Raw genomic sequence first — 15,427 nt, forward strand, 5'->3', positions numbered from 1 at the left:
TTTTCATGGGTTTTCTCTCACACTTTAGGGCAGTCTTCTGATGTCGTGATATTGTAGGGTTGGGGGAGCAACAGATGGGACAGTCCACCTTAACCTGGGATCTAGGGAGTTGGAGTAGTTCCTCTACAAGTAAAACACTTTCTAAGTTTGTCTAGATTTCATTTACCTGTCTGTTGGAAATGGGCCATGTATCTCTGTGCCATTGTTTCAGACATCCTGAGGAGTTTCTCTGACAGATTCGATAAAATGCCTCTCACCTCATCATGGATCAAAGTGATTTTCATCATCTTGGCCGTTACTCTTTATTCTGGTGAGTAAATTTTTCAGTCTTGGGGAAAACACTTCATATATCCTAGAAATGCAGGAAGCATTTTGCTGTAACGTAGGAATGTAGTGGTAGTTTCATTGATTCGTAATTCTTAAATTGGTAAAGTGACACAGGGTTTACTATAAATTCCTTTTAAATGTTTCATCATTGAATTGCTTCTTCTCATTTCCCATATTAGAGAAGTTAAAACAGAGTGGTGCATTAGAATGGGCAGTAGACCTTATCTCTTTGTTTAACTAAATTATTTTTCCTTTTGGGGCCCAGATTCTATGGTTGTAATTACAAAATGTGGGGAAAGAATGAGCTCTTCTAGATCTGGTATTCCTTGTAAATCTAAAGTTTTAGTTATCAGCTCTGAGTCTCCGAAATTAAGGCATTGTGTTAAGAAAGAACTCATTCATACCTCTGTTGACCAGTTATCTTCCTTAAAGTTCAAGGTGGCCCATAAAATTTGGGGGAAAAAAGGAGCTGTTATATAGGTATTGAATAATACCCTGATATTGAGCAGAATTTCTTCACATTTAAGTGACTTCACCCAGGGCATTGTCTTCATCACAATGATATGTCTCTTTTACAGAGCTTTAAAAAATTGGTATCTTCAAGCAGGGTATTAGGAGTTACTAAAAAATATAATACATAATACCATTTTTCACAAAGCTAGAATAATTGGGGGGTTATTTTTTTCTAAGATTTGTATATATTTGAGAATTTATGTTTTTGTTACTACTACAAAATTCTTATCTCATTAGTTGCAGTTCCTTGAATTGACCACTTACATAGATTTCTACTGCCAATGTGTGTGTGGGCTTCTTATTTTTTTAAACTGTTCTGTGGTTGCAGAAACTGCTCTTACAAAAACATCAAGTTACAGGCATTGGGTAAGTTACTGCTGGTTCATTTGGAAGTTGAAATGTAAATTTTTAACCATTTTCAGTTTTTAAAATCACAGCAAAATTGATCAAACAGAATGTAAAAAACACTCCTTCAAAAAGTAAAAGTGTGTATGTATTATTATTACATCAAGGTTAAGAAATAGAATCTAGCAAGTAATACAAAACCATTTAGCAGTGTCTATACAAGGTGATAGCGTATTTATCCTATTACCTTAAATTTCCTATCATGAGTAGTTACTTGCTCCACACAAAACTGAGAGCTATAGAAGTATGTTTAGAGTAGAATTATTCATCCTAACAAAATGAAAGGGAAAAAAGCACCATCCCAATTACCAGTGTGTAGGAGAATAGACAGTGATGATTTCTATATGGCCAAATAGTGGAGTATTACTTAAGGGTGAAAATCAATTACAGCTCTGAACATCAGTATAAATAAAGGTCATAAGGGAGTATAAAAAGAAAGGCATATAAGAATACATATTGTATCATTTATTTGTGAAAATTACCAAGATACCCAAAACTATGAAATATATAAATATAGTGAAAATATATATGTATTGATATGTAGTGAAATTCTAGAGGGAGGTAGAAACTCAGTTTGGTGACTTACTTGTGTGTGTGTGTGTGTGTTTGTGTGAGTGAGAGAGTGATAAGAAAAATATCACCTAGGAGGGGAAGGTCATGGGTGGGGGTGGGAAATTGGTTACAGTATAAAAATACACTCAGCCACTTGCATGGCCTTTTTGTTAATACACTATTTCTATAAAGATACTGATATTAGTTTCTTAATTACTGGATGTGACTCCATAAAGTTTTCTCTTTAAACCTAGACATATATTGTATTTATCCTTTTCTGGATGTATGGCATTTCATAGTAAGATTTAAGAAGATTGTATTCAAATATTCATTGTCTAATGTATATTATCTCTCTATATTTGACAGGTAGAATGTGGTCCATACAGTGGTGTGAAAACATGCACAAAAGAATATCATCCAGTCTTTGCAACCAATGGCCACACTTATTGCAATAAATGGTTTTTTTTGTGGTACACTCTAGTAAGAACACAATAGTGAATATTTACTCTTGCAAAGTAATAAAAAATCATGAAATGATAAGAAAATTCATTTGCTGATAATGTAGGCACAACATGCACAGAAAATAACTATAATATTTCTCTAAAAGCCAAGGAGACACACTTCTACCATGTCTTAAAATTCTTACTTCTGAAAGTAGTATTAAACTATCACTATAACCATGCTGGATGTTTTGCAAATGAAAGAACTAGTTAACTTAGCTTAATTTAATTGATTATGAACTACTAATGGCTGACTAGTGGCCAAGATGATGTTATTCCAAAGCTCTGATGCTCAACAGAAGATCTCACTGAAGTCATGAGAATCAGCCTTGCAGACCTCCAGCCACAGGGAGCATAATTGAGCAAAGAACAGACTCATGATTACACACTGAAATCATGTGATTGTCAACTTTGTCTCCTGAAACCATCATGGCCTTTGAAACCTTCCTGAGAGTGCAGAGCAGTCTAGGACATCTCCACCCAAACTCACATCCCCCTCTCCTCCACTCGGAAGGAGTTTGTGGTCTAAAGCTTTGCCAGCCTTTTCTGCAGCACTCCCCCATTTTGTTACACATGTGTTCCTCATAAAATCTTTGCCCACTTACTCCCAAAATTGTTTCTGCCTCTTGGAAAATCTGGATTAACACAATGCCTAATGCCTTCCTTTCTTAGGTCTAGTCCAAAGACTGAGTCAGGACTGAGCAGGTAGGAAGGATCAAACAGCCCCACAGTAGGGAGAGGACATGTATAAGGCAGGGGAGCAGGCAGGGTCCAGCTCCTTCTGGAAGTAGAGCACAGCCTTTCTGTAATGTCCCATAGTTCAGATCTCCTCATTTAGAAACATTTTGTGTACTGCCACAGTGTTTAATTTTATGTGTTCTTTTAATAATTTTTTTTCACTTTCTGTCTGATTCTTTCTACAGAAAAAGTGGTGGCAAATTTGCTGTTGCTCATTATAGTGAATGCTGACTTTTTCCTGGAGCAACACATTCCTACAACTTCTACTGTGATCCCATTTTGCAGTGGATTCTACAGACAATTAGAGTTGCAGAGTCAGGGTCTTCCATTCTTAGAGGACCAGGTGAACCCTGTAGAATACAAGGTGGAATGTAGTATATTCCAAGTTCTTTCTAACTTTAAGATCCTTTCATTTCAGCATTTTTACTCTCTATGTTCAGTTCTTCAATGACAGTTTGAAAAATTAGTATCTTAATTATATGTTTGATAATGTAAAACCTAATGCAATTTAAAACCCTAAATATTTTGCTCCATGAAATGTTAAATGGTGTTACATATTTTTTTAACATGCCCCTTTTTTATTTCGTTGGGTAATGGGTTAAGACATAAACAATTTTTGATACCTATAGCCAAAAAGATATTTTCCAAATATGACCAAATATTAGATTACTTGGGTATTTATAAAAAGTACAGGGCTTCCCTGGTGGCACAGTGGTTGAGAGTCTGCCTGCCGATGCAGGGGACACAGGTTCGTGCCCCGGTCTGGGAGGATCCCACATGCCGTGGAGCGGCTGGGCCCATGAGCCATGGCCGCTGGATTCTGTCTGTTCTAAAGATTCAGAACTTCTAGGAGAGGTTTATGGGAAATTGAAATCTAACAAGCACCCCAGGTAATATTATGATCATGAATCTTAGGTAATACTGACTCTAAGACCTCGGGTATGTCTATAATTGAATAAATTTCAGAACGTATAGAAAGATAATATAAGATTTATGAGGCTTGGGAAAAATTTATATGTTTTTCATTCTTGATCACAAGTCAGTTGAGAGGTAAGTGGGTGCTCCTGGGATGAGAGGCAACACGGCCTTTATTGACTTAGGACTTGCTTTATTAGGGCCAAGTCAGATGTCTCTCCATTAGTCTCAGTTTTCCAGCCACAAGAAGCAGGCTTTAGTTGTGTGCCCAAAGGATCATTCAGACCTTGAATGTAGTGGCAGAAATGTAGGTTGACTGTTGAATGACAACTGGGAATCTATGACATATGCTATGCTAGGCATGCTGTTCTTATCAATAGATACTTTTACATCTAAAGAGTAATCAGTGTGGGAGCTATTAAATCATTTAAAATCTCAAATATCCCTCTTAAGGAAAGTATCCATTAGAATGTTAATTTGTAGAGCAACGTTATAAAAATGCTTTCGGCCAATTGCAGCACTTTTTCTTTGCAGAGGACTTTGTGAAAAAGTTCTTCAGTGAACATGTGTATTCATTTATGTATTCTTTTTTATTAAATTCCACATAAATAACAGAGCAACGTTATAAAAATGCTTTCGGCCAATTGCGCACTTTTTCTTTGCAGAAGACTTTGTGAAAAAGTTCTTCAGTGAACATGTGTATTCATTTATGTATTCTTTTTTTTTAAATTCCACATAAATAAAGGTCTATGTGTCAAGCCCTATTTAGATGCGAGAAATAAGATAACAATGATCAGCTCTGCTTTTACTTATCATCTAGGAATTTAAATGTTATCGATTAAAGTTATTATCCACTAATGAATGGAAATCCTCGTTTTTGCATGACTGTTCTCCTCAAAAGCTCTGTGAAACAGTTTTCTACATGTTACCTAACTCAGTTCTTCTAAGAATCACATTAGGTAGACATCAGCTCTCTATTTTACATATAATGAAAATGAGACACAGGAAATCTTACAGTATTTTAAACCTGACCTTTTGGTAAAGAGAGTTTGAATACAAAGCTTGAAATTTTATTCTTTTTAAAAACCAGTTTATTGTTGTAATTACATACCCAAAATTAATCAGTTTTAGACATGATGTAATAATTGAAATATATATATATAGAGGGAGAGAGAGATGGGGAGAGAGATAAGCAACCATCACCACAATTAAAGTTTAGAGTGTTTACATCACCCCCAAATATTTGCCTCTCATCCTTTGGAGGTCATGCCCTCTTCCTACCCCCAACCCAAGGCAAATACTCATCTACATTGTATTCTCTTGTTTTACCTTTTCTAGACATTTTCTGTAAAGACAATGAAACAGTATGTTGTTTTTATATCTGCTTCTTTCATTTTACAGGTTTTTGTGGTTCATTCACACTGTAGCATATACATCAGTAGTTCATTACTTTTTAATGTTCAGTAGTATTCCATTTTGTATTGATATACCATGTTTTGTTTTACTTTTTCACTAGGTTATGAACACTGGAATTGTTGCCACTTTTTGATTATTAAGAAAAATGGTGCTATGAACATTACTATACAAGTCTTTTTTTCTTTTCATTTTTTCTTGGTTAAACACCCAAGAGTAGAATGGATGCTTTGTATGGTAGGTTTATCTTGCACTCTTCCAGAACCTATCAGTGTATTTTTCAAAGTGGCTATATCTTCTTAACCATTCCCACCAGTAATGTATGAGAATTCCGTTTCCTCCACATCCTCACCAACAATTGTTACTGTATACCTCTTTTTTCTCTTCCAGTTTTATTGAGATATAATCGACATACAGCACTGTGTAAGTTTAAGATTTACAGCATAATGATTTGACTTACATATATCATGAAATAGTTATAGTAAGTTTAGTGAACATCCATCATCCCATACAGATACAAAATTAGAGAAATAGAAAAAAATTTTTTCTTGTGATGAGAACTCTTAGGATTTACTCTTTTAACTTTCATATATAATGCTCAGCAGTGTTAATTATATTTAACATGTTGTTCATTGCAAGCCTAGTACTTATTTATCTTATAACTGGAAGTTTTTACCTTTCAACTACTTTCATACAATTCCATCTCTCTTCACCCCCCATCTTTGGTAACCACAAATCTGATCTCTTTTTCCATGAGTTTGTTTTTGAAGTATAATTGACCTACAACACTGTGTTGGTTCCTGGTACACACATAGTGATTCTATATTTCTGTACATTTCAAAATGATCACCATGATAAATCTAATTGTCTTCTGTCACCACACAAAGATATTGCATAATTATTGACTGGATTCCCCACACTGTACATTTCATAGCTGTGATTGATTTATTTTGTAACTGAAAGTTTGTACCTCTTAATCTCTCTCCCCTATTTCTCTTCAGCCCCCAACCCCCTCCCCTCTGACATCTGACAACTACTGGTTTGTTCTCTGTATCTGTGACTCTGTTTCTGTTTAGTTGTGTTTGTTTTTGTTTTTTAGATTGTACGTATAAGTGAAATCATATAGTATTTGTCTTTTTCTGTCTGAATTATTTCAATTAGCATAATACCCTATAGGTTCATCCATGTTGCTGCAAATGGCAAGATTTTGTTCTTTGTTATAGCTAAATAATACTCTGGTGTGTGTGTGTGTGTATCACTATCACATCTTCTTTATACATTCATCTATTGATTGGGCACTTAAATTGCTTGTGTATGTTGGTTACTGTAAATAATGTTGGAATGAATATAGGGGTGAATCTATATTTTCAACTTAGTGTTTTTTTTTCCTTTTTTTTTTTTTTTGCATAAATACCCAGGAGTAGAATTGCTGGATCATATGGTAGTTCTTTTTTTTAATTTTTGAGGAATCTCCATACTGTTTTCCATTGAGACGTCACCAATTTACATTCTCACCAACAGTGCATGAGGGTCCCCCTTTGTCCACATCCTTGCCAACATTTGTTATTTGTTGTCTTTCTGATAGTAGCCATTCTGACAGATATGAGGTGATATATCATTTTGGTTTTGATTTGCATTTCCCTGATGGTTAGTGATGTTGAGCATCTTTTCATGTGCCTGTTGGCCATCTGTAGGTCTTCTTTGGAAACGTGTCTATTCAGGTCCTCTGCCCAATTTTTAATTGGGTTGTTTGTTTTTCTCATACTGAGTTATATGAGTTTTTTGTATATTTTGGATATTAATCCCTTGTGAGAAATAAGTTTGCACATATCTTCCCACATTCAGTAGGCAGCCTTTTAGATTTGTTGATAGTTTCCTTCACTGTCCAAAAGCTTTTTAGTTTGATGTAGTCCCATTTGGGTGTTTTTGCTTTTGTCTTCCTTGCCTGAGGAGACATATCCAAAAACAAAATTGCTAAGACTTATGTCAAAGAGTGTACTGCTTATGTTTTCTTCAAAAAGTTTTATGGTTTTAGGTCTTAACATTTAAATCTTTAATCCATTTTGAATTTATTTTTGTGCCTGGTGTGAGAGAAGAGTCCAGTTTGATCCTTATGTGTGTAGTTGTCCAATTTTCCTAACATCATTTATGGAAGAGGCTGTCTTTTCTGCATTGTATATTCTTGCCTCCTTTGTTGTAGATAAATTGCCCATATAAGTATGGGTTCATTTTTGGGGTCTCATTTTGCTCCACTGATCTGTGTGTCAGTTTTCATGCCAGTACCATATTGTTTTGATCATGGTGCTTTGTAGTATAGTTTGAAATCAGGGCGTGTGATACCTCCAGCTTTGTTCTTCTTTCTCAAGATTGTTTTGGCTATTCAGGGTCTTTTGTGTTTCCATACAAATTCTAGGACTGTTTGTTCTAGTTCTGTGAAAAATGCCTTTGGTGTTTTGGCACTGAATCTGTAGATTGTCTTGGGTACTATGATCATTTTAATACTGTTAATTCTTCAAATCCATGAACATGGTAAATCTTTCCATCACAGCAAATCTTTCCATCTGTTTGTGTCATTGTCAACTTCTTTCATCCAGTGTCTTATATTTTCTGGGTGCAGGTCTCTTTATTCCTAGGTATTTTATTTTTTTGAAGCAATTGTTTTCTTAGTTTCTTAATGGTGTTCATTTCTTAATTTTCTTTTCTAATAGTTCATTGTTAGTATATAGAAATGCAATAGATTTCTGTATATTAATTTTGTATCTTCCAACTTTGCTGAATTCATTGCTGAGCTTTAGTAGTTTTATTGGTGGCATCTTTAAGATTTTCTGTGTATAGTATCATGTCATCTACAGTCAGTGACAGTTTTACTTCTTCCTTTCCAATTTTGATTCCTTTTATTTCTTTTTCTTTTCTGATGGCTGCAGCTAGACTTCCAATACTATGTTGAATAAAAGTGGCAAGAGTGGGCATCTTTGTCTTTTTCCTGATCTTGTAGGAAATGCTTTCCACTTTTCACCATTGAGTATAATGTTAGCTGTGGGCTTGTCATAGATAACATTTACTATGTTGAGGTGTGTTCTGTCTATACTCACTTTTTTATCACAAATGGATGTTGAATTTTGTCAAAAGCTTTTTCTGCATCTATTGAGATAATCATTATGACGTTTATTCTTCAGTTTGTTAGTGTGGTGTATCATATTGTTTGATTTCTGGAAATTGAACCATCCTTGTATCCCTGGGATGAATCTCACTGGATCATGTTGTATGATCCTTTTAACATACTGTTGAATTAGGTTTGCTGATATTTTGTTGGGGACTGTTTCATCTATGTCCATTAGTCTTTTGGCATGCTTTCCTTTATTGTACTTTTCAGATACTGTGTTTTTTGAAAATTGAAGGTTTGTGGCAACCCTGTGTTGTCAGATAATGGTTAGCATATTTTGGCAATAAAGTATTTTTAAATTAAGGCATGCACATTGTTTCTAAGACACAGTGCTATGGCACACTTAATAGGCTACATATGTATAGGGTAAACATAATTTTTATTTGCATTGGGAAATGAAAAAATTTGTGTTACTTATTTCATTGCAATATTCACTTTGTTTCAGCAGTCTGGAACCAAACCCTTCCGTATCTCCAAGGTATGCCTGTTATGTCATACTCAATAAAGCTGGAATATATATTTGGGGCAGGGGAGCCTTGTGACAGTGTAAAACAGACTGCATTATCTTGTGCTCAGGGATCATCTAACAGGATCTCCTAAGCACCATAAACTTTGGAATATTAGAGAGGAAACATAGACATGTAGTTCAGCGTTCTCCAGCTAGAGTTAACTCTAAATAGACAAAAGAGGCCGGGTAGCCAAAGTTCACCCATCACCACTTCAAATAAGCTGTTCCATTTGTATATGTATATATAACAGGAAGTTTCTCCAAAGATTTCCAAAGTTCTCATTACAGAACATAACTATGAATTGTGTTAATTAGAGAGGAATATTTTCTTCACATATTCAGCACTTAAATAATTTGGAAGTTAAACCGTGTTTGTAGATGAAAATTCTTAAAAGTAAAAAAATAGAAATTATGACTTCATTAACTTATTTAATAAACAATTTCAGCTTATTCCCAGATAGAGAAATTTTGTCACTGAACAAAATCATCCAAATATATACATTTTATATTTTTGTATATATTTAACTGTGAGTGTGAAAACATGAATATTTCAGATGACACTCATTTGGTGAGATACAGAGAACCAACCATACTTGTAATCTGTCTTTTTCATAGTAAGATGATATAAGGCGTTCAGGAAGTAAACTGGTCTTATCTTTAAAATTTAAACTGCACATATTATGTGACTCAAAAATGCAACTACTAAAAATATAGAACTAATTGAATGAGCATGTAGTGACCTGCACAACCATGTTCATTACAACACTGGTAGCAAGAATAACTTAAAAGGAATTGTGTATTTGTATATGCTTATATGAAGATATACCATTGATTGTTAAATGAAAAACTGAGTTACAGAGAAATGTCTTGATTTTATTCTTCTGTCTCTATTTTTATCTATTTATCATCAGTCATCTTTAGGGCCAGCATCTTCAGATCTCTCTTAACTCCATCTTCATTTGGCCTTCTTTGTGTGTCTGCATCAAATCTTCTTCAGTCTCCCTTTTATGAGGATACTTGTGATAACATTTAGGGCTCACTTAGATAACTTACATATATAGATATCTATGTATATCTATATGCTCTGTGTGTGTGTATATATATATATATATGTGTGTGTGTGTGTCTATATTGTTAATGTTATTACATATATATGTGTTATTACATGTAAATGTTAGTATATTTGTGAATATATAGATATATAGAATTATATACATACATATATAGACATATATACACATGCATATATCTGCATATATACACATATGCATATATTTATATGTGATTTTAGTATAGTTGTATATTAAATATCTGTAACTTTACAGTATAAATGTATTTATGCACATTAAACATTTTCAGAAAAAATACGCATCAAATAACCCACACATCTAACATTCCCTTTCGTGGTTAATTTAGAAACCTCATGGCCTGTTGTATCTCATAGGCAGTGTCTCCTGCTCTTAATCTCTGCTAATGAATGCACATAAGAGAAAATATCCAGTGTTGTGGGATTCAAGGACTGTACAACCACTTCAACTCTAAACTTCAGTTTAATTTTACCCTCCAAGGTTGTGTGCCAGAAGGATTATCTGCACAGACGTCTCTGATGGTATCTATGTAAATAATTCAAAATCTAGCGAAAGCATGATAATAACTTCCTATAATAAAGGAAAAATTTTAGCACTTACCAGATTTTGTATCCTCCCATTAAATTGGCATGGAACAGTGCTAGACTCAAAGGTTCTTTTCTCAATCTTGGCTTTCTTCACTGAAAAAAAAAAAAAAAGGTTCGGTTAGGGTGACAAATGTAATCTAGCACAACTTTAAGTGCATCCTGTTTTAATATTTTATCCCTAATGTTTATGGCAAATCATTGAGACAGAAATTATTCCCACATTTAAAATTAGGAAATAGTGGATTAGAAAGTCTGAATATTGTCTCAAGGTTACTCAGTGGTAGATGGCATTTGAACTCAGGACTTTCATTTGCCAAAGTTCTTCCCACAGAGTCAGACTGTGAAGCAGATTAATTAAATAGCTCATATTATATACCCCTTCCTACTACTTCCAACCCTGCACAGTTTCCCACTTTACTTTGAGGTAAAGATCAAATTATTCATCATATAGTTGAGGGCATTGTCCCCTGTGGTCTCAGTTTCATTCCCAAGCCTTCTTTCTCTTCTTAATATTCACATTCTGTCCTCTACCTCAGGTTTCCATAGCTGGTTGCCCTGACAGTCGTTTTGAACATTCTTGGTTGTGAATTTGTACCATAATTTTACAAGATGTTCTCAGTGGGGGAAATTGATTAAAAGGAACACAAGAACTCTCCACATTAGTGCTTACGGCTTGATGAGAATCTCCATTCAACTCAAGATAAAAAGTTTAATAAAAATCAAATCTCCCATTGAGTCTAATGGACTTCTACTGTCCTTCAAAATACTAAGGGTGTAGGTATGTATCTAATTATAGTTCCCAAAACTCATTCTTTTCTTTCTTGTTTTGATTATCCTTTCTTTTCAACTCAGGAACTCGGAAAGCTTCCCATCTCTTCTGTACCTTAGAGTTTCAAAGAATTGTTGTCACCTTCTCCCTTCCTCATACATGTGTTCATCAGATAAAATTGTCCCAAACCCCTGCTGAGAGATGATCTGTGTGAGGTCTTCGTGAGGAAGAACACAGAAAACCTCAGGGTCTTATCTGCTGGGGGCCATCTGTTTTACGCCACCAGGCTGGTCACCAACAGTCCAATAAAGGAGACTCTTCAGCTGGGGGAAGTGGTTGAGAAGGAAAGGGAATCAAAATAGGCACAGTCCCTGGAGCTGCAGACCTCACTCTCCACTGCCTTCTCTGTTTCAGGTAGGTCAGGTGGGGATGCTGTGGAGGTAGCCCTGGTGTGTCACATTGCTGTGAGGACTGCTGCAGGTCAGTCCTTCCTGAAATAACTATTTCTGTTTTCTGAGGAAAAACTGAAATTCCAAAGTGCATATTTCTTTAAATGCAGCCAGGCTCCTTGGCTGAGCCAAGGGTTGGAAGAGTAAACCGCTCTTCCTTAAATGGGCAAAGAGAACTTGTCCTAGTGTTTCTCTCAAGTCTTCTACAAGGCCTTCTGTTCACATGTGTGTCCTGTGGGTTGGGGGGAAGATTCCCACCATGATTACAAACCTAGGAGAGAAGGGCAGTTCCCTTAGCTGTAAGAAACTTTCATTTGGAAATGGGCAATTTGTCCCTGTGCCATGTGTTATAAGCATTCCTATGCATTTATTCTACAGACTTGATAAGATGTCTCTCTTCTCATCATGGATCAGAGTTATTATCATTATTGGCTTGGCATTTCCTCTTTATTTTGGTGAGTAAAATTTTCAGACCTGGATGAAGCAACTAACATATTTTAGGAAATGTAGGAAACAACTGCTATTATCTAGGAATGAAGGAGATTGCTGTTGGGTGTGTAATACTTAAACGGGCAAAATGAAATGTTACAAATACCTATTTAAAAATTACATCAGTAGATTGCTTTTTCTCATTTCCCACCTTAGAAAGGTAGAGACAGAGGGGGTTAGAATGAGCAGTAAAATTTAGTTGTTTGTTTATTTATGATTAAAGATATTTACCTGATTTTTCCCCCTTTTTGGAGGTCAGATTTCATCGTTGCTAAATGCAGAGTGTGGGCAGTAAAAAAGTCCTCTAGATCTGGTATCCTTGACAATCCTGTTTGTTGTTTGCCAGCTCTGAGTCCACTGAAGTCAAGGCTTTGTGTAAGGAGAGAAGTAATTGATCCCTCTGCTGAAAACTTATCTTTCTTAAAGCACAAGATGGCCCATGAATTTCAGAGTAAAGTAGCTGTGAGATATTAAAGAGATCCATGATACTCGAGTTGAATGCTAAGTAGTAATTAACTTCTTCATATTAAGTGGCCTTAAGCAAGGCATTGTCTTCTCTGACTAGGATGTCTCTATTTATAAAAATGAAAAAAAGTGGTATCTCCACAGCAGGGTTTGGTGATTATTAAGCCATACTTAAAGTTATTTTTCAGAGTGAGATGAATTTAGAATTCTATTTCCAGATTTGAAGTTATTTTGTGAGATGATTATTTTGATACTACCACAAAAGCCTCACCTCATTACTTGCTGTGTTTGAGTAGGTGATTTGCATAGATGTGGGTACTTCCCACCAGAGACATTGTTTTCCCCTGTTCATCTTCTTCTTTTCAATTTACCTTTTGTGTGATGGTTGCAGAAACTGCTTTTGTACCCTTAAGAGAGACACGTGAAACTGTAAGTTCATACTGATTAATGTGGGAATTGAAAAAGGTAAACTTTTAATTTTTTTTATATTTTAAGTTTTAACAGCAAATTTTATCAAAAATATCTATAACAGAATAGTCCTTCAAAAAGTAAGATAAAGTGTCATTCTTACACTAAGTTCAAGAAATAGAATCTTGCCAGCTATATAAAACCATCCGTCATTTCAGACAAGGTAAAAGTATCCCATTATTCACAGTTTTATTATTGAGCATAAACCTTGTTATATACAGGCATCAAAAAACAGTTTAGGGCTTCCCATGTGGCGCAGTGGTTGAGAGTCCGCCTGCCGATGCAGGGGACACGGGTTCGTGCCCCGGTCCGGGAAGATCAGTCATTCTTACACTAAGTTCAAGAAATAGAATCTTGCCAGCTATATAAAACCATCCGTCATTTCAGACAAGGTAAAAGTATCCCATTATTCACAGTTTTATTATTGAGCATAAACCTTGTTATATACAGGCATCAAAAAACGGTTTAAAGTGGAATTGTTCACCCTAGAAAAAGAAGAGGATTAAAAAAAACTAGGGGGCTTCCCTGGTGGCACAGTGGTTGAGAGTCCACCTGCTGATGCAGGGGACATGGGTTCGTGCCCCGGTCCGGGAAGATCTCACATGCCGCGGAGCGGCTGGGCCCGTGAGCCATGGCCACTGAGCCTGTGCGTCCGGAGCCTGTGCTCCGCAACGGGAGAGGCCACAACAGTGAGAGGCCCGCGTACCGCAAAAAACAACAGCAACTAATTTTGGGCTTCCCTGGTGGTGCAGTGGTTAAGAATCCACCTGTCAATGCAGGGAACACGGGTTCAAGCCCTGGTCTGGGAAGATCCCATGTGCCACGGAACAGCTAAGCCGGTGTGCCACAACTACTGAGCCTGTGCTCTAGAGCCCACGAGCCACAACTACTGAAGCCTGTGCACCTAGAGCTTGTGCACCGCAACAAGAGAAGCCAATGCAATGAGTAGCCCCTGCTTGCTGCAGCTAGAGAAAGCCTGCACACAGCAACGAAGACCCAATGCAGCCAAAAATAAATAAAATTTAAAAAAATAAAATAAAATTGAAAGCAGGGACTCAAACAGAAATTTATTTTTAAAAAAACCTAATTTTCCACTTACAGGAATATAAAATAATTTTCATAAAATCACAGATTGGAATATTATATAGAGGTGAAGAAAATCAACTGTATTTCTAAACATCTAAACAAACATTTTTAAAGATGCCTAAAAAGCAGATCATGTAAGGATACACACACTATTGTTTATTTATGTAAATTACCAACACTGCCATCACTACACAAATTATATATATACACGTATATGGTTAACTACACATATACAAACATATATATGAACACATACATATACGGTGATAATCTGAAACTATCAGATTATCTATTAGTGAAACTTGAGGAAAACAGAAGAATTATAACAAATTCACTTTTATAATTTTTTGTGGTATGAGATAATGGTGAAAATCTGATCCATGTATGAGGTGAAGTAGGGGCAGAGTGGCTAAATTATTAAAATGCATTTAGCCATTTGTATGTTTTTTAAAAATACAAAAAATATTGGGGTTGCAAAAATATATCAATATATTTTTATGTCTCTGTGCATGACTTATGTCTATTTTTAAACCTCAATATAGACTATAGAATATATTCCATTTTGATGCATACCATTTTGTATTAGGAATAAAAAATATTTTATTCAAAAAGTTTATTATCTGAAAAATTTTATGTTGTCTGTTTAACAGCCAGAATGTAACGTGTATGTGGATCAGTTACATTTTTGCACCAGAGAAATGGACCCAATCTGTGCAACGAATGGCCGAACGTACTCCAATAAATGTGTTTTCTGCAGTGAAAAGCTGTAAGAACACAAGACTAAATATTGGCTCATCCAAAATAATGAAGAAACAATCACAAAATTATAGGAACCTCCATTTTTCTGATAGCCAGGTCACAGTATAGATGGAAAATAACTGTACTTTCTCTGTTAAAGCCAAAAAAACACACTGGTACCTTTCCCTTAAGTCTCATTCCTAAAAGTAGTTTTCATTTGACCTCGGAGTATATCCATCCCTGTTGGATGTTAC

At 35.5% G+C, this 15,427-nt stretch overlaps 1 long non-coding RNA gene across 5 annotated transcripts in view; it reads left to right on the forward strand.

Moving 5' to 3' along the window:
• The window catches only part of LOC112395207 (uncharacterized), an 83,699-nt gene extending 70,145 nt beyond the window's left edge, over positions 1 to 13,554 (forward strand). For 3 of the 5 annotated variants that reach the window (XR_003002317.1, XR_003002318.1, XR_003002316.1), the window contains 6 exons: positions 212 to 310; positions 1,169 to 1,206; positions 2,164 to 3,378; positions 5,467 to 5,600; positions 11,246 to 11,958; positions 12,306 to 13,554. This is a non-coding gene — a long non-coding RNA (uncharacterized LOC112395207). The remainder of the gene's footprint in view (positions 1 to 211; positions 311 to 1,168; positions 1,207 to 2,163; positions 3,379 to 5,466; positions 5,601 to 11,245; positions 11,959 to 12,305) is intronic. The other 2 variants (XR_003002319.1, XR_003002320.1) reach the window with 2 other exon arrangements.
• The last annotated feature ends 1,873 nt before the right edge of the window (positions 13,555 to 15,427 follow it).

This window comes from Neophocaena asiaeorientalis, unplaced genomic scaffold (genome assembly GCF_003031525.2).
Source record: "Neophocaena asiaeorientalis asiaeorientalis breed wild unplaced genomic scaffold, Neophocaena_asiaeorientalis_V1.1 scaffold404, whole genome shotgun sequence".
In the NCBI taxonomy this organism is placed as follows: Eukaryota; Metazoa; Chordata; class Mammalia; order Artiodactyla; family Phocoenidae; genus Neophocaena; species Neophocaena asiaeorientalis.